Raw genomic sequence first — 26,152 nt, forward strand, 5'->3', positions numbered from 1 at the left:
AAAAATCAAGAAGGATATGAGCAGCCTATTGCCTTTTTCAGTAAATCACTGCATCCTGCTGAAATAAAATATGAAATAAATGAAAAGCAAGCATATGCTTTAGTAAAGGTTGTAAAAGCTTTCAGATGTTACCTGGTAGGTGCTAATGTTATTGCTTTTGTACCTAGTGCTGCAGTCAAGGATATATTTTCTCAACAGGAAGTATCAGGTAGGAGCTGTAGATGGATCAATAGAATCCAGGAATTCAACATTGATATACAAATAAAAAAGTTAGTAAGGGTTCAAGATTTGGCCAAAATCATGGCTGAAGCTAATCTAGAGGCTAATCCGATAAATTTGGTAAATGATGATCTCAGAGCTGACTTATGCGACATGGACCAGTGTGATTGGTACACCAATGTCATATATTACTTGCAACACATGGAAGCTCCTCCCCATTTGCCTAAAAATGAAAAGAGGAATACTAAATTGTAAGCCATCAGGTATGTAATTTTCCAAAGCAACCTATGGTGGAGAAATTTTGAGGGAGTATTATTGAAATGTGTTGATAAAGAAAAGGCAAAAGAGGTCTTGAAAGAAATGCATGCTGGAGTGTGTGGGGGACACTATATGGCCAAAACTACTGCACATAAGATAATGAGGGCTGGATTTTGGTGGCCTTCCCTTTTCAAGGATGCCCAAGTTATGGTTAGGAAGTGTGACCCTTGTCAGAGGTTTTTTGGAAAGCTAAAGTTCTCAGGAAATACACCTCTTCAACAATGGGGTCTGGATTTCATAGGAGAGATTTTCCCCAAGTCTAGCACTGGCTATTCTTGGATTCTGGTTGCTACTGACTACTTTACAAAATGGGTAGAGGCTATCCCCACAAGAAATGCAACAAGTAAAGTTGTCAATAATTTTCTACTGAATAATATTATTTCTAGGTTTGGCTATCCACAGAAAATTGTAACAGACAATGCTATGTGCTTCAGGTCTGAGGAATTCATTAAGTTTTGTGATAAATATGGAATAATAAGGTCATCATCTTCTCCATATCATCCACAAGGGAATGGACAAGCTGAGTCCACAAATAAGAGCTTGTTGAAGATCATTAAGAGAACCTTGGATGATAATAAAAAGGCATGGGATTCCAAGTTACAGTTGGCAATATGGGCTGACAGAGTAACTATAAAGAAAGCCATTGGTGTAGCTCCATTTGATATAGTGTATGGAATTCAAGCCAGAATGCCTCAGAATAACTTGGTGGGACTTTACAATTAGATTCAGTTGTATGATGAAGACACTATAGATGAAATGCAAGAGAGGATGGATGAGCTGGTTGGACTGACAGAAACTAGAAGAGAAGCAACTCTAAAGAACCAAAAGTTGCAACTACAAGTTAAGACACTCTATGATAAAAGAACTGTAAGAAGAAAGTTTGAAGATGGAGTTATAGTCTTAATGTGGAATGCTAGAATTGAAGATAAAGGGAAACATGGAAAATTTGATCCTATCTAGTTAGGCCCTTATTTGATTGAAACTACTTGGGGTGAGGATTCCTATATACTCAAAGATTTATTGGACAATATTCTTGAACTGCCAGTTCATGGACAATTCTTGAAGAGGTATTTTTCTTGAAAGATACTTATTTTCTCCATGAACATTAGTTTTAGGGTTTCCTAGTTTTTTGTACATTCTATATATTCTGTAAATCCTTGTAAGCATCCCTGTGCAGTCTGGTTTCTTGTTTCTGTGTGTTGCTCTGTGCTCTCTAAAGAAGTTGTCATTTTCGGGACCAAGTATGTGGTCTGCTTTCCCATAGATTCTGAATTCTTGCATAGACCCAAGTAGCCTATCATCCCCAGACAGAGCCACTGTTGGTCTAATTTTCACATTTGCAGAAAATTTGAAATTTTTTGGTGAAAAATCATTTGAGTTTTTAAATACTGCAGACTGGGGTTTTTAATTCAAGAGATTCTAGAAATTTTTAGGTTGCCCTAGTTTTGCCCTGTTTCATGTGTTGTCAAATTCTATTAACTTCTCAAGGTTGGTCTCTTAACATAGCCATGAAATTGTCCCAAGTCTGAAAACCCTTGCTTCCCTTTTGAATTTCTAAGGAGGAGTTGTAAATTACTTTAAGTCTGCCCTTTACGATCTTACGGTATGAGGTTTCACGTAAGAGCGGAATGTCTTTTTCTCTTGGCTTCCGTGGCCACATTTTGTAACACAACGAAGAAGCCTAAAGGTCTATTTCACTTTAAAAATTCTTGTGTTACGACCTTACAAGTAAGCAGCTTGAGTGAAGGAGCAGAGAGGTATTGGGTGGCGATCTATGTGTTTCAATTGGTAGCGTAAAGGCGTAATACGTCAACAAGGCATAAAGCTTGATCTGAAGGGTTCACGAAGGTTTTACGATATTATGAGTAAAAGATTCCCGTAAGAGCAAAGGCAAGGTTCAATGGTGTTTATGGGCCTATGTTCTTGAGTTTACAGACAATTGTAAAGCCTTGTTTTAGCAGAAAAGGCATCAAGTGGGACCTATTGAAGTGTCAGAAGGGCCCATTTGCAGCGAATCAGGTCAAGGCACGACATCTATGTCAGATGGGCCCATCTCGTGTGGCACATGACTTGAGGTATGATTTTTGCATGTGCACGAAATCAACGGCGACATTATTTTTAAATTTTCTAAGATCAATTCTAAGTCGTTGATATCTGAGAAGGGCAATTTTTGTCATTATGCCCTTACGCTTGCAAGTTAAGCGTATGAATGAAGGGTTGTTTTTTCCTTTCTCTATGGTTACGAGTTTAGTCTTAGCGTGTAAGCATAAAGTGGTGAATAAAGGAAGATAAAGATAAAGGGCTTTACGCTTGTACGATAAAGGGTAAACATAAGAATGTAATATCAGTTGAGAAGGCTCTCTGATGCTACGAATGAAGATAAATCATAAAAGTGAAAGGTAAGTTTTTAAGCCTTACAGTGTCCCAGGAAATGAAGTAAGCAGAGCAATGTAGAAGGAATTTCCAAGGTCTCTGCAGATACGTGCACGTATGAGCATAAAGGATAGAAGGAAAGCTTGAGCAAAGGTTTTATGCTCATACGAGGAATGGTTGAATCGTAAGAATGAAGATATTAGTAGAAAGGTTTTTGATGCTCTGGTGTGAAGGGTTGCATATGAGCGTAAAAGGTGAGAAGGCTGAGATAAGGATTTTTATGCTTATACAGAAGAAGCTTAAATCGTAAAAGCAGAAGTATGCAGTAAAAAGGCTTGAGATCCTACAGGGTAAAAGGTGTCGTAAGAACATAAAAGGGATTTGCAAAATAGTGTCAAGGCACCATTACGTTCTTATGATTAGTGTAAGAATGGAAGACAATCATTTAAAGAGAAAACATCTGATGTGTCATGACAGATAAGCAAAAAAGACAAAATTATTGTAACCAAGCAAAATAAAGCTTTGAAAAGTACATCAAAATCAAATTTTGCGGCTGATATACCCTGATGGCAACTTGTGATCATAATTTTTTTAAGCTCATGCATGCTAAATTTATTAAAAAAAGGTTGGTAGATATGTAATTAAAATGTCAAGGATTTGATTGAATTGTCAGCATCAAGAAGCTTGTTTCTGTTCTGTGCTGAAATTTGAAAGTTACAGAGCTCTATGTATCCTGCGCAATTGCAAAAGAATTAAAAGTATAGTTTGAAGAAAACATGGCTGACCAAGAAGTTGAAGAGATGCATGAAGAAGAATTCAAAGTCGAGGATGAGGGTGATGATGTTGTAGAAGTCACACCAGAAGGAAAAAGAAAGAACTCTGTTGTTAAGACAGAAAAGAGGACAAGGGTCAGAAAACCAAACAAGCATGCAGAAGATTGGCTAAAACTCCTTCTAGGGTCGTCAAACGCAATTTATGCAAATGATCATATTTTCAGAGACCCTTATGTTTTTGTTTGAGATGTTGAATGCCCTAGAATGACTGGTTACGATCTTTTTATGTACTTTTATCAGAATAGAGTAGAGAATGTGCCAGTATGTAACCCATGGAATAGAAATATGGAAAAATTAATATTCCTAGAAGTGTTCATTGATATTGATCTGTTGAAGGCCCTAATAAATTCATACAATCTAGTAACTAGGACTTTCTACAGGCATAATGGGAGTGTATTATGTACATTGGACAGAACTTCTTTTGTTGAGGCTTTTGGATTGATGGGAAAAATGGATGTACCGATTGACATTGCAGATTTACAAGGAAAATTTGCCAGGAATAAAACCTATTTTGTAAACAATGTCATGTTGCCACATATTCCTTACAAAGTTAAGAAGGCAGGGTTAATTTCAAGAAAGGTGGGAGACTTTTTACCTTTGAGTAGGTTCAAAAATTACTTCAAAAACACAGTGTATGGGTTGCACAAAGTATTGGGGAGTGATGGTGTAGAGGATTGTGTATATGGTTCTCTTTTTCTAATGGCATGTGACATACATGATCTTTTTCATCATAAGGAGTATGATTATGTGGCTTATATCATCAACAGTATGCACATGCAGATTTGTGATGCTAAGAAAGGAGAACCGAAAGACTTCAAGTTCCACCATTATTCATTATTGATGCACCTTATCCTATATAGCAATATTGGGTACATCACTGGAGACTTCATTGATCAAACTTATGATGAATTTGGTGAGTTACCTATGCAACTCTGGACTCGTATTTGGCATAAGGATTTCTTTTATTCAAATGCCCTAGTGTTTTTTAATTTGTTCAATTATGTTATTCTAAGGCAACTAGATCATACTTTCTTTAGGGCACCCAATGTTTTGAAGACTCTTCTTAGGCCCTCTTTCTTAGATGAAAAAACAAAATTAGATCATAACTGGGGAAGTATATTTTTGTTTAAAGAATTTAATTTAATTAGAGTTTTTGTATGCCCATAGCCTCCTCATCTATTGCCTAAATATCTACCTCCTAGATTGGCCATTATTGAATTCTTTTGGCAATTCTTATTGATGAATAAAGAAATGATCCCTCCCTCTTTGCATAAGCCCACTTTTGTGTGTAAAACTTTTAAAGTAGGAGATTTTGAGATAGGAAAAAATGCATTTGAGGAATTAAGTGAATTTTTAGGTCAATACAAATTTGCTACTAGGCCCTATAGGATGTATGGCCCTAACAGTTATATTGCAAATGAGGTTAAGGCCATTAGGGGTTTTATTCTACCTCCAAGCAAGCCAATCCCTGTAGAGGACCTAATTGCCAACATAGTAGCAACAGGGGAGGCAAATGAGTTATTAAGGAAATATGAGGAAATAACAAGAGTGGAGAATGCTTTGAAGAGGACCAACCCTGATTTTAAGGGTTTCTATACAGAATTTTGATATCCTAATAATCTGAGAAAGATGGTTGAAAATTTTGACCATATTATGTCACAAATGCCTCATAAGCCAAAGGGAGAGGAAGCCATTGTAAATAGAGAATCCCCTGAGCCAGATACACAATTGGAAATTGAGTTAGAAGAAGAGAAACCATCAACTTCAGCCTGGGTGCCACAAGGAAATAAAAGACAAAAGACAATGCACATCCCTGAAAAGGTGGTAAGAAGAGCTATACAAGTCATGTTTGGAAATAGTGAGTATTTTGCTAATATTCGGCAAAATTATTTTCACCAAAGGGCTATTGAAGCAGGAAAAGCTTCTACTGATTTACAAATTGCAGCATCAAGATTGGATGACAGGGTCATTCAATCTGAAAAGTTCATGGGAGATGATGATTTTATTAAATCATCAGACTTTAAAAGTTTTCTCTATAAGATCAAACAAAATGAACTCACATCGAGTCTCATGCCAGGAGAAGATCTAGAGAAAAATAAAGAGTTAGTTGAAAATTATTGGTTTATGACCCTGAAAGTGAAACAATGACTGTAGCAGAAGCCAGAGAGTTGGTACATAGGCGTGGTATGATTCTACTACCACATTGGGATATTGAGAAAGCTTTTGTGTTGGACCAAATGAGAAGACAAGATAAGGCCATTAGTTATGAAGCCATTAGCAATGAAGGTTTTAAAAGAGGGTCAGGTTTTAATGTGGATACTAAAACCCTAGCAGTATGGAGTGTGGCCCCTAACACTAAGAAGCTTGAGATGATGGATATAGAAGAAAATGCTCAGGGCAATATGATTGTGTGGACATTGGAGAGCACTACTGGGGAGGAGATCTTCATCTTGGTCAAACATTTTGCTCTCATGAATGAAGAAAAGGTTGATGAAATTGAGGATAAGTTAGCTGCAATGTTCAATGAATGCCTTGATATTAGAAGAACATATGAAGAAGAGCTCAAAATGAGCCATGTACAGAAACAAAGAATAGAAGAGTTAGAGGAAAAAATTAAAATTCTGGAAATAGAAACAAAATCCCTCAAAGAACAACTCAAGGTAGCAACAGAGGTAGAACATGCACCAAGGCAAGAGGAAGAAAGAAGGCACATGGTAGAAGCAGAGGCCCAAATAGAGGAAATACCTATAGGGGCAACAGTGCCAATGCCTGTGATTAGTGTGGAAATAGAAGTGTCCCAATCTGATAGTGACACCAAGAAAAATGCCTTGATGAATGTATTAAATCATAGAATAAGAATTCTGAAAAGAATATCTCAAGATGCTTATAATACATTCATCAATCTTCAATCTACAGAATAGGTATGCAAAGATGCAATCAGATGGCTTGAGCCTATTTTTCAACAATGGGGGCCATATTTTCAATTTTTTGATAGGTTGATACCCTTGTTAATTTTTTGATAGGTTGATACCCTTGTTAGCCAAGAAACCAGACCTCCCAGATAAAGTTATTACTGTGAAGGATGGTATGGACAAATTGAAAGAATTATTGCAAACCTTCACAGGGAAGCTGGCAGTAATTCAAAGTAAATTGAAAATGCTAACAAATGGTTTCAATTCTTTAATTCCTTCTGTTATTTATTTTGATGATAAGTTAAAAGGTTTTAATGAGTGGTCTAGTTCTTTTGATCGCATTATAGACTTGCCACAAGTGGTGTTCATTCTCCAAGATGGTATTGATGAATGTCTTTTCAATAAACTAATTGATACTCTTTTCAAGATTGAAAGTGAAATGAATAGGTTTACCATAGAAGGAAGGGTGATTACTAATGCCAGGTGGTAGAAAATTGTGGATGAACTAATAGAAGGAAGGGTGATTACTAATGCCAGGTGGCAGAAAACTGTGGATGAACTAACAACAGTTAAGGAATGTGAATGGCCCACCAAAAGAGAAATATTTGTTTGGGAGGCAATCACAGAGATTAAAGCATTACCAATAGGGAGCAATTAGAGAAAAGGACAAAATTGAAGATTTTATGCTCCAGCTGTCATCTGCTACTGTTTTATTTGTTCCTTTTTTGAGTTAAGGTGTTCGGTTTCTTTTGAAAAGGGGTAATATACCCAATTTTGTAAAAGGACACTTGCCTTTTTTCTTTTAGCTTGAAGCTTGTTGCATCCCACACTATTTAAGTGAGATTCCAAGACTAAAGAATGGTCCAAATTCTATTTTTCTAAGTAACATGCTTAGTCTATTTTTTGTCCAAATTTTGAAAGCAAGTTTATGATGTATTTTCTCTATCAATTCTCTGAGAATACATGAATATAGAATGAGTTGTGTTTCTTTCTGAAGGTCATTTTGAGTCTATTGCAAATGATATACCATTTTCAAAAAAACTGAATACAAATTGTGAACTGTCCCCATATCAGTTCTTTCTGAATTTTGTCTCCTTCCAATTACTTGGTTGTCTTGATATTGTATAAGTAAAAGCTTGTGCAATTGAATGCAATCTAGTTAGGTTGTATATCTATTTATCACTGCTGTTAATTCAATGGATTAAATAAAAGCTTTGATGAATGTGATAAGGTTTCTTTAGTAGTGGAAAGGATTTTGAATGATGAATTTTGATAAGAATTGCTGATAGAATTTGTTGTGAGGCAACAAACTAGATCTAAGAACTTGCTATAGACTTTGAACTCCAATGGATTAGGCACTGATCAAGTTGATTCAGCTGAAGCATAAATATATCATAAATGATTATCAAAATGTAGCATCAAATCAAATTTTACTTTTATTTCTTGTAGATCTTCAAAGCTGGCCAACACTTGTCTGCATGGAATGTTTTAGCTTCAGTTAGCCACTATTGTTAAGAACATCTGCAGATCTATAGAAGAATTCTTGGCCATATCTATTTTATGGGATGTGTTTATCAAGTTAGTAAGAATTATGTATATCTTTGAGGATTTTGAAATGAGAATTAGAATGAAACTAAGAATAATCGTTATACAGTTGTTCCAGTGTTGAATCATCCTTGGGTATACACACCCTAGTTTTGCAGAGCCAAAAGAGTAGAAAACCAGCTGTGGTTTTGTTGAAGTTGGGTCCAAATACTTTGCATATGCAATTGTTAATAAGAATTGGCTAGTCTTTAGATTGTGTATGTACTGTCATCTTGGTATTAACCATTTTGTCACTTAGTAGTTTTAGTGCATTTTAAAACCCCAACAGAGTGAATCCACAATAGGTGGCAAGCATTAGTAAAATGTAGTTGGTGCTGAGTAACATAGTATGTGCTGAGCACTAGAATTTCAATAGTGCCAAGCTGCTGCATTATTTGAAAAGTCAAAGATTCACCAAATCTGAGCCAACAAGTTTGTTACCTTAAATTTTGTGAACTAAATGAAAGATAAGGATGATGAGCTAGTGGCACAAAATTTAAGGTGAACCATTTTTGGGTGAATTCAGGAGGATTCTTCATGATGTTTCTAGAAGGAACAAGATATGGGGTAGATTCATTGAATCCTACCTAATCCATTCGATCTAAAAGAAAGAGCAAGAAAAGTATTCTAGAGTTCTATTTAAAGAGTCACAAGCCAATAAGCTAGAGTGGTTGGGTCAAAGTTGTTGAAGGGTCAAGGAGAAGGCATCAAGAAGAAGGAAGAATAGAGCACAGAGGTTCTACTTTGATAAGTGGCCATATAGGAGATTGCACTGGTATATCGAGCATGGAGACTCAAGGAGACAAAGCTTGAGAAGAGGACAAGTTGTTAGAACTGAAGAGACTAAATGCTAGGAAATTTTGTGAGTTGAATCAAGATATGAAATTTGCAAGTTAAGTTGTGAGTTGTATTAGGTCAAAAGCCCTTGTTGTTACTCTCTAATAGTTGTATCAATTAGGGTAAAATCCTATGGACTTAGGTTGGTTTAACAACCATTTGTAAATCCTTTAACAGGGTGGCATTTCAAGTGAATGTTCTAAAGTCCTCTAACCAGGCCCACTTTTAACAGGGTGGTTAAATCCTTTAACTAGGTCACATTTAATAGTGTGTTGTAAGCCTTTATCTTAGAGGTAAGTTAGGGGTAATACCCCTATCCAAAGCTATTTGAGTAATAGCAAGATAATAGCAAGATTTCCCTGCATCAAATGAGTTGAATATTGAAATGTTACAAATTGATGGAGAGGATACTTACTTTAGGTTTTTTCCTAAAGTAACTAAAGTGCTAAAGTTCCAAATCAATCACAAGCAAGGTGACAAAGGGAGAAATTGGAGTTCCTACAAATGCCACACTAGCATGTTAAAATGATGAAATAGTACATCTTTGGCATTGTTCTCAAAGAGGAAGAAATAGCATAAATTGATCAAATCTATAGAATCAAATGGACAGAGGGAGTAAGAAGTAGTTAATACTAGAATAGCAAAAACTGATCAATTCATACAGAGGAAGAAATATTGTCCAAAGGGAGAAATGACATGGCACATTTAAAGGAACAAAATGTAAGAGGGAGAAATAATAGTTAAGAAGAGCAAAGCTGATCAAAGTGGTAAGCTACAGAAAAGGGGGATTCATATAGGAACTGATCAAACATGCAGAAGGAGAAGAAGGAGAAGAAGGAGAAGTAGAAGCAAATAAATCAAGATAACAGATTAGAAAGGAGATGTGAATGTTGATGATAATAGAAATGGTAACAAAATTTCTTTTTGGCATTTGATTTACTATTTTAACCTAGTTAGCATTTTGATAAGTTGGTTGATTAGTTTGGTTTGCCATCAATCCCAAAGAGGGAGATTGTTGGAAATCTGATTGAAAAGATCATTGTTGAAGAAGGAAGATTGTTTGCAAAGAGGGAGATTGTTGATAAAGAATGTTTTCAATCATTGTGTTGTCACTGATGTCAAACCTGCTATTTTTTGGAATGACAATTTCTTATAAGATCCAAGTACAATCACTTAGTTGATTGATGAAGAGGATTTAATCAACAAGATGTAACAAAAGTACCTAAGGGAAAGGTTAAGTTATGATTTTGTAATGAAGTGCAAGGATCAGCTAAGACAATGGTAAAATGATGTATTGATAATACACTTGAAGGTATAGAGGTTGGCCACACTTAGAAACCTTGGAAGAATAAGTTGTAACAAGGATGTCTGCAAAGTTTGACTAAGTTCATTAGTGAGTGCCGAGCAAGCTAGTTTATGCCGAGTAGATTTTTAGTTAGTGCCAAGCAAAAGAAAAAATCTAGTGTGTTTTGAGTGATACAAAAGGAGCTGAGCAAGTTCAGGTGCCAAGGAAGTAATAGGTGTTGAGTATCAGAAAAAATTAGTGGATGCCAAGTGAATCCACAATAGGTGTCAAGCATCAGTAACATGTAGTTGGTGCTGAGTAACATAGTATGTGTCGAGCACCAAAATTTCAAGTGGTGAGCTATTGCATTATTTGAAAAGTCAACGATTCACCAATTTGAGCTGACAAGTTTGTTACCTTGAATTTTGTGAACCAGATGGAGGATAAGGATGATGATCTGGTGGCACAAAATTTTAGGTAAACTATTTTTGGGTGAATTCAGGAGGATTCATCATGATGTTTCTTGAAGGAACAAGATATGGGGTAGATTCATTGAATCCTACCCAATCCATTTGATCTAAAAGGAGCAAGAAAAGTATTCCATACTTCTATTTAAGGAGTCATAGGCCAAGAAGCTAGAGTGGCTAGGTCAAAGTTTTTGAAGGGTGTTAAGGAGAAGGCATCAAGAAGAAGGAAGAACAGAGCGCAGAGGCTCTACTTTGATAAGTGGCCATATAGGAGATTGCATTGGTATATGGAGCATGTAGAATCAAGGAGACCAAGCTTGAGAGGAGGACAAGTTGTCAAAGCTAAAGAGATTGAATGTCAAGCAATGTTGTGAGCTGAACAGAGATCTGAAATCTACAAGTTAAGTTGTGAGTTGTATCAGGTCAAAAGCCCTTGTTTTTACTCTTTAAAAATTATATCAATTAGGGTAAAATACTATGGAATTAGGTTGGTTTAATAGCCATTTTAATATCCTTTAATAGGGTGGCATTTCAAGTGAATGTTCTAAAGTTCTCTAACTAAGACCACTTTTAACAAGGTGGTTAAATCCTTTAATCAGGTCACATTTAACAATGTGTTGTAAGCCTTTAACAGGGTAGGCCTTTCATAGGGAATCACTTCAGAAGAGTGAGAATTAAGTAGCATGTTACTGGTGTTTTTTCTTAAATTGGGTTTCTACGTAAATCACTATGTTCTGTGTTGATTCTTCATGTGTTATTCTTGCATGTTGATTTTCAGTAACTTGCTAAGTAGGAAAGTTTAAGCTTGGATGGATGAATAGTTTAATGGGCTCATTTTACTTAATGAAAAAGTTTTATTTGGACATTTGGACCTTGAATAACTAATTCAACCCCCTCTTAGTTATTCTAAAGTATTTATAACAATTGGTATTAGAGCCATCTGCTAATTTAGTTTAAAGGTACTAGAAGCAGGAAGATCAAAGATGTCCAAGAGAGAAATTCCCAAGCCCAACAAAGATAACTTCACTACATGGAAAAAGTTGATGAAGCTGCACCTTGGATCAATAAGTGATCATGCACAAACTTCAATTGAATTAGAACATGTTGATCTATTTGTACCCACTGCAAAAGATATGAAGAAAAAGAAGGAGCACAATCAAGCAATGCTGGAGATTGCATCTGCCCTCAACTATGCTGAATTTGATGACATCAAGGGATGTGACTCTATGTTCATGATGTAGAAAACCTTGACTGATATTTATGGAGGAAATCAGAATGTTAAAAGAGAGAAAAGAGAAAGCCTCAGAGGAAAGTTTGATGACATGAAAATGGAGGAAGTTGAGAATGTTGCTCAATATGCCTCTAGAATGAAAGAAGTAGTAAGTGCAATAAGAAGTTTGGGTGGTCATTTAGAAGATGATACTATTAATAGAAAATTCTTAAGAACCTTTCTTCCCATCTATGCCATTAGAGTTTCAGCTATCCAAGAGTTAAGGTGTGTACTAGGAAATCAACTAACTTTTGAAGGAATAGTAGGAAGAGTCACTGCATTTGAGTTGTCCAATTTTGATAACTACAAACCTAAGAATCTTGAATTCACTTTCAAGGTCAAGCTATAATTGAAAGACACTAAGGAGGTGAAACCAAAGAAAAAGAAGAAAAAGGTAAAGTATGCAAATAGTGACAGTAGTACAGATGAAGAAGATGTGGAACGATTGGAAGCATTGTTGGCTAAAAGATTTCACAAAGGCAAAGTGATGCAGTGCAAGGTAGGAGTATCCCTAAATGAGATTTCCTAGCCCCCAAAAATATAACCATGTAGCAAAAACACAACAAAAAGAAGTAATAACACAATATCTAATACCAAATCACAACTCTTTATTTATAAAATAATTGTTACATGCAATGTGTCGGGCTATAAGGCCTTCTCGATTACGACCAAATATAATAGCAATTACAATAAAAATTCTACAAGATCCCTCAAGATACAATCCAATCCTAGCTAGTCTAGATCCAAACTCTAGTAGAAACCTCCAAGGAAGGTCTCAACTTGTGCTCGCAAGCCCACCAAGAAACCCCTTATTTTCTAAGCTGCAGCTACTAGCTCTTCTCCAAAATGCACTCTTCTAGCTCCTCCCCTTCTCCACAATGGATCAATCATGAATAAAGACTTTTCCACAACCCATAATTATACTAATCTAAGCCACAAGTTGGTCCAAAACACAAATTAAATACCAAAGTCAGCCTCCAACAACAATTAAATGCCCAAAATTGATGTCTGAGTAAAATCATGATATCTTCTAGCTCTGATGGAGTTAGAGCTCACAATTTGAACCATAGGTAGAAATCTAGGTTCTCTTAAATTATTGAAATTTTCATCCTCTAAATCATTGTGAAAAATTACTTACATGGCCTGAAATAGGAACCAAATTCCTAAGAAATGCCAAGCTCCACAAATCATGCCAAGCAACCAAAGACCATGCCAAGCTCTAAAACCATGCCAACCTCCAAGACCATGCCAAGCTCCAAGACCATGCCAATTTCCATAGAAAATTTTGAGCTCCAAGACTATGTTGAGCTCCATACACCATGCTAAGTTCCAAGACCAACCAAGCTCCACAACAATTAACCAAAAACCCTCCACACATGTAGGATTGCAAGTGAACTCAAGATGCTCGTGCATCAGACACCCAAAGTTTGAAAAGATGTTTTAGTAACTAGAAGAACATATTCTAGGATTTAGTACATAAATCCCACATTGGTTCTTCACATACATGTCCTCCAAGTCTTCAACTTGCACACTCTTTCCCCTATTTTTTTTTTCTTCTTCACATTCACTACAAGTGTTCCATAGGTCTAATTTCCATGCTGATCTCCAACTTTCTTAGAATATACCAACTCAACTTGGCTACCAATAATCAAGTTCCTCCTACCAAGCTCTTCATTCTACAAGGAATCAGGGAAAACTTCCTACCACCTTTCTCAATAGTAAACACATTCCTAACACAATCATGCAAAGCTCTACAATCATATTTCCAAGGTGTACCAAGCAACACATAACAACTGTTCATATCCACAATATCACATAACATTTGATCCTTATACTAACCAATCTAAAAATCAACAAGGCATTGCTCTTTCACTTCCAAAGCATGTTCACCTTGCAACCAGCCAATCCTATAAGGATAAGGATGTCTCATTCTCTTCAAACAAAGTTTCTGAACCATCTCTTCAACAATAAGGTTATCAGTAGTACCACCATCCACAATCACTTTGTAGATTTTACCACCAAACTTACAACGAGTTTCAAACAAACTAGTCCTCTAAGAAGGATCCAATGTCCTCTCACCAACTACTACTCACCAAGTGAACAAACTTTCAACTTGCTCAGGCTAACTGTTTTGGACTTCAACCTCACTCACAACAATAGTTTTCCTACCAATCAAACATTCAAAAGATTTATGCCCCTCTTGACCACACTGGAAAAAATTACCTTTTAACCCACCTCCACCTATCCTTCTTCTCTATTCAATAGGTTTTGGTTCACCTTTTGCTTCTGGTTTAGCTTGTGTTGAACTATCCTGCTTTTCCTTCCCTCGGGAACTACCTTGATTTGTCCTCTGTAGCTTCTCCTCTACTCTCAAAGCATACTAATAAGCATCCTCAACTGAAGAAATATTTAGCATAACAACCTCATCCTGAATATTGAATCTCAAACCATTAATATACCGAGCTACCTTCTCTTTTGACAATTCTTGATGCCCAAACTGAATAGTCAACTTGCAAAATTCCTCTCTATAATCTTTCATAGTCATATCCTTCTGCTTCAGATTCTGCAACTTCTTAAATGACTCAAGTTTATAATTAACAAAAATGAACTTAGCCTTCAATTTAGTCCCCATCAATTTCCATCTAGTGATCTTCATTTAAGCTTTTTCTTCTCTATCTCTTTGTAGTTATTTCTACCAAAGAGCAACATGTCCCTTCAACTTAGTTTGTGCCAACTTTACTTTGAGTGGATCTTCAATATCCTCAAGCTCAAAATAGTCTTCCAATTCACCAATCCAATCAATTAGGTCTTTAGGATTCAAAGTTCTTAAAATTGTAGAAACCTCCATCTTATGCTTCAACTTCAACTAAGATCTAGGTTGAGCAAACTGACCAACCCTAATTCCAATAGGTCTCTCCACATGATCAGATATATCATCACCACTAGATCCAACAACTTCAAAATCTTTAGCAACTTTCTCATAACTATCTTCAGTACCCACATGCCTAAGTACACCACCTAAAGCACTCACAATTTCAGCAATCATGTCACTCTTCATTGATGCTATCTAAGATCTAACCTCTACTCTAACATCCTCCATCTTAGATCTAAAGTCTACTTTAACCTTCTCTAAAACTCATTCTTCTACAGCATCAGTAAGATCAGCAATTGCCCTAGGGTCCAATCTTTTTGGAGGAATCTTCAAAAAAATTAGCAAACCCTAAGCACTAAATCCACCAACCAAAAGATCAATTAGCCACAAGATCAACCTTTGTCAACCAAAGTTTGGTTCAAACTGCCTTAGCTTCAATGATATGTCTACACACTTAGGAACAACCTTCACTCTGATACCACCTGACACAATGCAATGCAAGAGTATCCCCAAAGGAGATTTCCTAGCCCCCAACAATATAATCAGAAATACAAGATCTGATACCAAATCAAAACTCTTTATTTATAAAATAATTGTTACATTTAATGTCCTGGGCTGTAAGGCCTTCTCGATTATGACCAAATACAATAGCAATTACAATAATAGTTCTACAAGATCCCTTAAGATCCAATCCAATCCTAGCTAGTCTAGATCCACAATCTAGTAGAAACCTCCAAGGAAGGTCTCAACTTGTGCTCCTCCCCTTCTCCAAGATGGATCAATCATGACTAAAGACTTCCCTACAACCCCTACTTATACCAATCTAAGGCATAAGTCAGCCAAGAACACAAATTAAATACAAATACATAATTTAAATGCCAAAGTCAGCCTCCAACAACAATTAAGTGCCAAAAATTGATGTCTAAGTAAAATCACAATATCTCCTAGCTCCAATGGAGTTAGAGCTTACACTTCAAATCATAGGTAAAAATCTAGGCCCTCTTCAATCCTTGAAATTTTCATTGTCTACCTCATTTTGAAAAATTATTTACATGGCATACAATAAGAACCAAATTCCTAAGCAATGTCAAGCTCCACAAATCATGCCAAGCAACCAAAGACCATGCCAAGCTCCAAAACCATACTAACCTCCAACACCATGTCAAGCTCCAAGACCATGCCAAGTTCCATAGACCATACTAAGATCCAAGACCATGCTAAGCTCCACAAACCATGTCAAGTTCCAAGACCAACCAAGCTCTACAACAATTAAACAAAATCCCTCCACACATGTACGATTGCAAGGGAACCTAAGATGCTCCTGCATCAAAAAGGTAAATTCAAAGGTAAGATTCCTATAATTTATTTTAATTGCAATGAATTAGGACATATTGCAGCAATATGCACATGGGAGAAGAATTATAGAGAAGGCAACAAGAACAAGAACATAAGAGAAGATGATAGTAGAGATTACAAAGACAAAGGCAAAAAATGCTACATTGTTGAAGAAGAGGATTTTGATGAAAATGATGATGAGGTAGTCTATATAGCCATGAAGGATGAGTTAGATGAAGGTGAAGCAACAACACTGGTAACCTGTGTGAACAAAAATGGCAAATGGATCATAGACAGTGGATGCTCACATCACATGACAGGAGACAAAAGTAAGTTTGTTACCTTTACTCAATACGATGGAAATAGTGTTAGATTTGGAAATGATGCTCCATGTCAAATCAAAGGAAAAGGTTCTATTAAACTTACAGAGAAAATTTAATGTGATAATTCATATTATGTTGAAAGATTGAACTACAATCTGTTGAGTGTATCACAATTAGGCAATATAGGTTGCAAAGTAGAATTTATAAATAAATCTGCCAAAATCTATGACATTGATGGAAATTTGATAAGAAAAGGTGAACAAACTAGGAGTAATCTATTTTACCTAGATATGGAAGATGCATCTTGTTTTGTTGTTAGATTTGATGATGTGTGGTTATGGCATAAAAGGCTATGTCATGTTAACTTTGATAATCTAATTAGCATCAACAAAATGAAGAAAGTTAGAGGTTTTCCTAAGCTGAAGAAGCCTGAAAATATAATGTGCAAACAATAACAACTAGGAAAGATGACCAAATCAATTTTCAAAAGCAAAACCTACACTTCTAAAGAAGTACTAGAGTTAGTGCATATTGATTTATGTGGTCTAATAGAAGTGCAAAGCTACCAAGGAGATAGATATGTAATGTTGTTTGTGGATGACTACTCTAGGATGATAATTGCCATGTTCTTAAAACAAAAATATGATATATTTCAAATGTTTAAGTGGTATTTGGCCAGGGTTGAGAAAGAAATAGGAAAAAGTCTAAAGTCCCTAAGATCAGACAAAGGAGGAGAGTTCACATCAAAAGAATTTGAGACATTTTGCAATGACAAAGGAATTAAAAGACAAACATCAGTGCCAAGAACTCCACCTTAGAATTGCATTGCTAAAAAAGGAATAGATTAGTGATAGACTATGTCAGAACATTAATGATGGAGAAAAATGTTGCTATGAAGTATTGGAGAGAAGCTATAAGTATAGCTATCTACACCCTAAATCGAGTACAAGTGAAGAAAGGTACAAATGTAACACATTTTGAATTATGGTATGGTCACTCACCCAATGTAAAATATTTCAAAGTGTTTGGTTGTAAATGCTATATCCTTAAAGATTTTAGAAATGACAAGTTTGATTCAAAGAGTGATGAAGGCATATTCCTTGGATGCTCCACTAGAAGTAAAGCATATAAGTGTTTGAATACTAACACTAACAAGATTGTGGAGAGTGCAAATATAAATTTTGACGAGCATGCAAAAGCTCAGGTTGATGGAATCAAGAAATTAGAAGAATACAAATCCTTTGTATACTTCTATGAAGGGATTTCTACTAAAGAAGAAGCTGCCAATTAGGTTGGGAATCAATAAAAAATTTCAGTATCAGCCAAGTCACAGCTAGTGAATGTTGAGCTGCATTCAGAAGCTAAGTTTTAGAATGAAGATAATGCACATTCTAGTTCTAAAATTAGTACACATGAGAGAGATGATGAAATACCAAAAAGAAATGTGCATAGTGACTTTGAAGCTGAAAGATCAAACATGGAAAGAAGGACAAAACCAAGACTATTCAAGTATGTAAGAAGACATCACCTTGCTAAACTAATCATTGGTAACAAGGAGGCTAGACCAATGACAAGGAACAAACTAAGGAATGAATCATGTATGCTAAGAAAGATTGAACCCAAAATAGTGAAAGATACACTGCAAGATGATAATTGGCATAAAGCTATGGAAGAAGAGATAAACCAGATAGAGAAGAACAAAACCTAGACCTTAGTACCAAGAATAGCTAATAAGAATGTGATAGGTACCAAATGGGTATTTAGAAACAAGCTAGATGAGAATGGTGAGATCACAAGAAATAAGGCTAGACTAGTTTGCAAAGGCTATGCACAAGAAGAAGGACTGGACTATGGGGAAACATTTTCCCATGTTGCAAGGATGGAAGGAGTGAGAACACTACTTGCATATGCTTCCTACAAAGGTTTCAAAGTCTACCAAATGAATGTAAAGTCTACTTTTCTAAATGGTATACTGGAAGAGGAAGTCTACATAGAACAACTAGAGGGATTTGTTGATGACAACAAAAAGGATATGGTTTGTAAACTGCATAAAGAACTCTATGATTTGAAGCAAGCTCCTAGAACATGGTATGAGAGATTGCACAAATATCTTGTGAATATTGGATTTGAGAGAATGGATGATAACAACAACTTGAATATCAAAATAGAAAAAGGTAAAGATATTTTGATATCTGATATCTTTGTTGATGACATAATATTTGGAGAAAAAGATGCCCTATGCAAAGATTTTGTTGATCAAATGAAACATGAGTTTGAGATGTCAATGTTTGGAGAAATCAAATTCTTTATTGAATTGCAATTACATCAACTAAATCAAGGCATATTTGTGACCCAATCAAAATATATCAAGGAGATACTCAAGACATTTGGCTTAGAAGATTCAAAACTAGTCAGTACACCAATGGTAACAAGACATAAGTTATCCAAGAATGATGAATTAGTTGAAGTAAATCAGACAATGTATAGATCAATGATTGAAAAGTTGTATGTTGTGCATAGTAGACTAGACATTCCATTAGTTGTTGGAATAGTGGCAAGATTTTTTACTAACCCAAGAGACTATCATTTGATGGAAATAAAAAGAATATTAAGGTACCTAAAAGGAATATATGACTTTGGATTATACTACAAAAGGAGTGAAAAGTTTGAGTTGAAAGCCTACACTGATGTAGATTGGGGAGCTAATATTGATGATAGAAAAAGCACTAGTGGAGGAGCACTTTTCTTAGGTAAAAGATTGGTTACTTGGACCAGAAAAAAGCAAAGTTGTACCTCACAATCCATAACAAAAGTTGATTATGTTGCTACTGCTATCAACTACACCAATATTGTATGGATCAAACATCTGCTGCAAGGTATGAAGGAAGAGGTAACTAAACCTGTGATACTCTATTGTGATAACATAAGTGCCATCAGAATATCAAAGAATCATGTGATGCATGCCAAAACAAAGCATATTTCAATTAAGTATCACTATGTAAGAGAATTGGTGGAAGACAAGCAAGTGAGGATGGAATATGCCAGCTCAAAAGAATAGATTGCTAACATCTTCATAAACACACTACCTAAAGATGCATTTGAGTATCTTAGAGGTAAGTTAGGGGTAATACCCCTATCCAAAGCTATTTGAGTAATAGCAAGATTTCCTTGCATCAAATGAGTTGAATATTGAAATGTTAGAAATTGATGGAGAGGATACTTACTTTAGGTTTTTGCCTAAAGTAACTAAAGTGCTAAAGTTTCAAATCAGTCACAACCAAGGTGACAGAGGGAGAAATTGGAATTCCTACAAATGCCAAAGTAGCATGTTAAGATGTTGAAATAGTACATCTTTGGCATTGTTTTCAAAGAGGGAGAAATAGCATAAATTGATCAAATCTACAAAATCAAATGGATAGAGGGAGTAAGAAGTAGTTGATACTAGAATAGTAGAAACTTATCAATTCATACAGAGGAATAAATATTGTGCAAAGCGAGAAATGCATGGAACATTTAAAGGAACAAAATGTGAGAGGGAGAAATAGTAGTTAAGAAGAGGAAATCTGATCAAAGTGGTAAGCTACAAAAAAGAGGGATTCATATAGGAACTAATCAAACATGCAAAAGCAGAAGAGGGAGAAGTAGAAGCAAATAAATCAGGATAACAGATCAGAGAGAGAGATGTGAAAGTTGATGATAATAGAAATTGTAACAAAATTTATTTTTGGCATTTGATTTACTATTTTAACCTAGTTAGCATTTTGATAACTTAGTTGATCAGTTTGGATTTCCATGCCAAAGAGGGAGATTGTTGGAAATCTAATTGAAAAGATCATTGTTGAAGAAGGAAGATTGTTTGCAAAGAGGGAGATTGTTGATAAAGAATGTTTTCAATCATTTTTCTATCATTGATGTCAAACCTACTATTTTCTGGAATGACAATTTCTTATAAGATCCAAGTACAATCACTTAGTTGATTGATGAAGAGGATTTAATCAACAAGATGTAACAAAAGTACCTAAGAAAGGTTAAGTTATGGTTTTGTAATGAAGTGCAAGGATCAACTTAGAAAATGGTAAAATGATGTATTAATAATACACTTGAAGATATAGAGGTTGGCCACACTTAGAAACCTTGGAAGAATAAGTTGTAACAAGGTTGTCTGCAAAGTTTGACTAAGTTCATTAGTGAGTGTCGAGAAAGCTAGTTTATGCCGAGCAGATTTTCAGTTAGTGATGAGCAATAGAAAAAATCTAGTGTGTGTCAAGTGATACAAAAGGAGCTGAGAAAGTTTAGGTGTAGAGCAAGTAATAGGTGTCGAGCATCAGAAAAAACTTAGTGGATGCCAAGTGAATCCACAATAGGTGTCGAGCATTAGTAAAATGTAGTTGGTGCCAAGTAACATAGTATGTGTTGAGCACCAAAATTTCAATAGTGTTGAGCTACTGCATTATTTAAAAAGTCAATGATTCACCAAATTTGAGTTGACAAGTTTGTTACCTTGAATTTTGTGAACCAAATGGAGGATAAAGATGATGATCTGGTGGCACAAAATTTTAGGTAAACTATTTTTGGGTGAATTCAGGAGGATTCATCATGATGTTTCTAGAAGGAACAAGATATGGGGTAGATTCATTGAATCCTACCTAATCCATTTGATCTAAAAGGAGCGAGAAAAGTATTCCATACTTCTATTTAAGGAGTCACATGCAAAGAAGCTAGAGTGGCTAGGTTGAAGTTGTTGAAGGGTGTCAAGGAGAAGGCATCAAGAAGAAGGAAGAACATAGCGTAGAGGCTCTACTTCGATAAGTGGCCATATAGGAGATTGCACTGGTATATGGAGCATGGAGACTCAAGGAGACAAAGCTTGAGAAGAGGAAAAGTTGTCAGAGCTGAAGAGACTGAATGTCAGGCAATGTTGTGAGCTGAACAGAGATCTGAAATCTACAAGTCAAGTTGTGAGTTGTATCAGGTCAAAAGCCCTTTTTGTTACTCTCTAACAATTGTATCAATTAGGGTAAAATCCTATGGAATCAGGTTGGTTTAATAGCCATTTGTAAATCTTTTAATAGGGTGGCATTTCAAGTGAATGTTCTAAAGTCCTCTAACTAAGACCACTTTTAACAGGGTGGTTAAATCCTTTAATCGGGTCACATTTAACAATGTGTTGTAAGCCTTTAACAGGGTAGGCTTTTCATAGGGCATCACTTCAGAAGAGTGAGAATTGAGTAGCATGTTACTAGTGGTTTTTCCTAAATTGAGTTTCCACGTAAATCACTATGTTATGTGTTGATTCTTCATGTGTTATTCTTGCATGTTGATTTTCAGTAACTTGCTAAGTAGGAAAGTTTAAGCTTGGATGCATGAATAGTTTAATGGGCTCACTTTACTTAATAAAAAAGTTTTATTTGGACATTTGGACCTTGAATAACTGATTCACACCCCTCCACCCCCCAAGTTATTCTAAAGCATTTCTAACACTAAATATTGGTAATATGTCCCTAAAGTAACTAATTATTATGATAATTATTGGTGAATTAATTTAAATTTCTTTGATAATATATAATATATAGGTGAAACAAATCTAATCATATATTGAATATTGTGGTGAATCTTTGAGTTTAATTTTTTTAATAAAATAAATTATTGAGCGATATTAAATATTTTAGAACTAAATTTAATAAAAGTGTGGCTATTTAGGTTGCATTAAATCTTAAATTATTAGCCAAATTACTAGTAGAAAATTTCTAAAATTTTTTAAATTACGAATATTCACCACTAAAAAAACCCTATTTCTTATAATGGATTTAAGGTTGATCAAATGGATGTGAAAACTATATTTATGAATGGAGTATTGGAAGAGGAAGTTTATATTGAACAACTTGAAGATTTTTCTTTTGAAAGAGGTAAAGACATGTTTTGTAAGTTTCATAAATCTTTGTATGGATTGAAACAAACACCAAGAGCTTGATATAAAAGACTTTATTCTTATCTTATGTAAATTGGATTAACAAGAACCAATGACAATACAATGTGTATCTTAATTTTGAAAGTGAGGACAGGATTTTGATTACTGAATTTTTTCTAGATGGCATAATCTTTGGTGGAAATGAAGAATTGAATAGGTCATTTGAAGAATATATGTGAAAAGAGTTTGAAATGTCAATGATAGGAGATGTCAAATTATTTATTGATCTTCAAGTAGAATAGATGAAGACATGGATCTATATCTATCAATCCAAGAATATCAAGGAGATACTAAAAATGTTTGGGATGAAAGAATAAAGATTGGTGAGAAAACCTATGATCATAGGCTAAAAATTGTCTAAGGATTATGAATCAAAAGAGGTAAAAAAAACTCTATATAGATCCATAATCGGTAAGCTACAATATGTTTTTCACAGTAGGCATCATATTGCACACATAGTTTATATTATTGCAAGCTTTTCCTCAAATCCAAAATAATCACATATGGTTGTTGTGAAGAGGATATATAGATATCTAAAAGGAACAAATCTTATGGCCTATGGTATAGAAAATATGGAGATTTCAGTTTGAATGTGTTTACCAATGCAAGTTGGGCTAGCGATGTAGATGATAGAAAAAAATAAGAAGAGGATTACTTTGGATATCTCAGAGGTAGATTAGAGTTCATTCTCCTATTTTTAATTAATTAGAGGAATATGTTGATTGTATAAGTTCACATGTGTGAATCATAATATCATTTATATGAATTGATGTAGAGGTGGACTACTCCACTGTGAGAGAAGCCCTTTTTAGTTTGTGGTTACTAATCAAGGAAGTACTATACATACTCCATAATTCCTTGGTGGGCTATTTTATCAATATTTTTAGGCCAACATGTTGTAACTAATTTTAACCCTAAAGCAGAGAAAATACTTATATAAAAGAACTTAGAGTTAGGGATTTTTCATAAGGTGTGATGCAATAATTGATTCTTGCGGTGATATTGAGATGTAAGGGATTACAAATTGTAATTACGTTGTAATCACTAGATTGTAATAATATTGGACTTGTTGTTTGGTGGACATAGCCTAGAAATTGGGTGAACCAGATTAAATTTTGGTGTCTTGTGTTCTCTTTTGTGTGATTTATTATTTCTTGATATTATTTATATTTGCATGTAATTGTTATTTTTGTCTATGATTTATCCTAACAAGTGGTATCAAAGTGAGGTTGTTTTTCAGTTACTCTCTATAGGAAAGTCTCATAGTTGAGTGGGAGTCTCATGGTTGAGTGGGAGTGATGACATATGATGGTAAGTTGAAGGTAGAGAAGTTTAATGGGAAGAGCTTTTAGTTATGGAAGATGAAAATGGAGGACTATCTCTATTAGAAGGATTTATAGAAGCCATTGGAAGGAAAAGCCAAGAAACAGGGAACTATGACTAATTAGGACTAGGAGATTCTAGATAGAAAGGAACTTGGAAGTATTCAATTATGCCTAGCACCATCAGTGGCATTTAACATTACAAAAGTGAAGACAACAAAAGAGTGGATGGAAACCCTAGTGAAATTGTATGAAAAGTCCTCCACTTCAAATAAGGTATTTCTCATGAAGCATTTATTTAATATGAAAATGGCAGAAGATGGATCTATTGCAGATCATTTAAATGAGTTTAATATAGTTACTAGTTAGTTATCTTATGTTAATGCCAATTTTGATGAAGAAATTAGATCTCTATTGATTTTATATTCTTTTCCTAAAAGCTGGAATGGCTTGGTTATGGCTATGAGTAATTATATTTCTAGATCTAATACCCTAAAATCTGATGATGTGATTGGTGTTATTCTGAGTGAGGAAACTTGTAGGTAAACCTTAGTTAGATCTACATTAGGAAGTGCTTTGAATGTACAAAGTAGAGGCATGATGACTAAGAGGAAATAATTTTGGAAATCATGGGAAGTCAAGAGGAAAGTCAAAAGGAAAGAGGTCTCAATCCAAGTTAATGACTAAGAGATTGTTGGTACTGTAATGAGCTAGGGCATAAGAAGAAATATTGTTGGACTTGAAAGAACAATAAAGGAGATAAAATAGAAGGGAACAAGGAGGAAAATGTGGTATATAACCAATCTAAAGAAGATGATTTGCTTCTTTCTTTAGAAAGTGTTGATAATTCTTCGATTTTAGATTCTGAGGCTTCATTTCATGCTACACCTTGTAGTACCTCTCATGTTTGTAGTTTGTACCTTGTTATATTTTGATCCAAAAGATAATTGTTACTAATATTATTTTTATGTTTGAGATAACCTGATGGTCAAATGTTATACTTTGATTTCTAGTATCATAGATGTTAGAGTACTATGTTGTACAGTTGATCATATCTACAAGATGATGCCTCGATCTGAATCATTTTGTTAATTCAGAGGACAATACCAAAAGAATAAATAATGGTATTGTAAACACATAATAAATAATATCAATAATTTAATTTACTCATAGTATTAAATAGAATTTTATACAATTATGAACAATCTTGTAAGTGATATGTATGCCTACAAATCAATCAAATTTGGACAATCCTGTGGAGGAATTTTGTTTTTGAGCTCATAAAAGTTGGGCTATTCTATGAATTAGATGTATTCCCATGAACTCTATAGGAGTTGGCAAATCTCGTGGTTGAGATGTCTGCCCATGAACTCCATATATAAGATCTAATAAAAATTGGCAATCTCAACAAATGAGATATATGTCCATATCATTTTGTTCTTAAATTTGACTTGAGCCTCTTTATAGATCTTCATGTAAGTTGAAAGGTCACTCCATCTACATTCTTATTAGAATTTGAATGGAAAAATCCAAATTGAAAAGTCAATAGAAATAATATAATATTATTTAATATAATATGCATGTTCAATTCTAATCATGCCTTTTTCAGATGACAATATGTTTTATGATGATATTTGGTTATCCAAAATTTAGACATATCATATAATTACGTTTATATATTGGATTTGATGCTATGGTTATTTACTTCTTTCTTTCTTTGTGATAATTTATGCGAAAGTTAGTGACGTAAATGAATTATTTTTGTATAATTAAATAAATGGTTAAATTAGGTCATTTAATGTATTTATTGCTTCAACTATGTTATTATATGTAATTGCACTTGATTGTGTATTTTAGTGTGTAGGATTTATGTCCCTAGTAGTAGCAAATGGAGTTAGTGATTTAGTTGCTCATATTTAACCAATGTCACCCCTGTATGGTCAATGAATCCTATTTAATTGTTTAAATTAAACCCTCCAGTGATTTATTAAATTTAGACTCATTTACATTATGTGATTAGACTTGTGAGCATGTCTATGCATTTAGAGGTTCACATTTGTCGTGAAAATTATTAAGGAATTATGTGATTTTGGTTTAACAAAAATTTGTGGGCTTTATTTAATTTAGTTTAATTCTTGATAGCTTTTCCATAGATGAAGTTGAATTACTTGGAATAAACTTTTTTTGTTTGGGTTGATTTAGGGTTTAACTAGGTACCTAGTTATTTACCCTAG

The sequence above is a fragment of the Cupressus sempervirens genome, chromosome 9 (assembly GCF_028749045.1).
Source record: "Cupressus sempervirens isolate cs-2001-9-10 chromosome 9, ASM2874904v1, whole genome shotgun sequence".
Classification (NCBI taxonomy): Eukaryota; Viridiplantae; Streptophyta; class Pinopsida; order Cupressales; family Cupressaceae; genus Cupressus; species Cupressus sempervirens.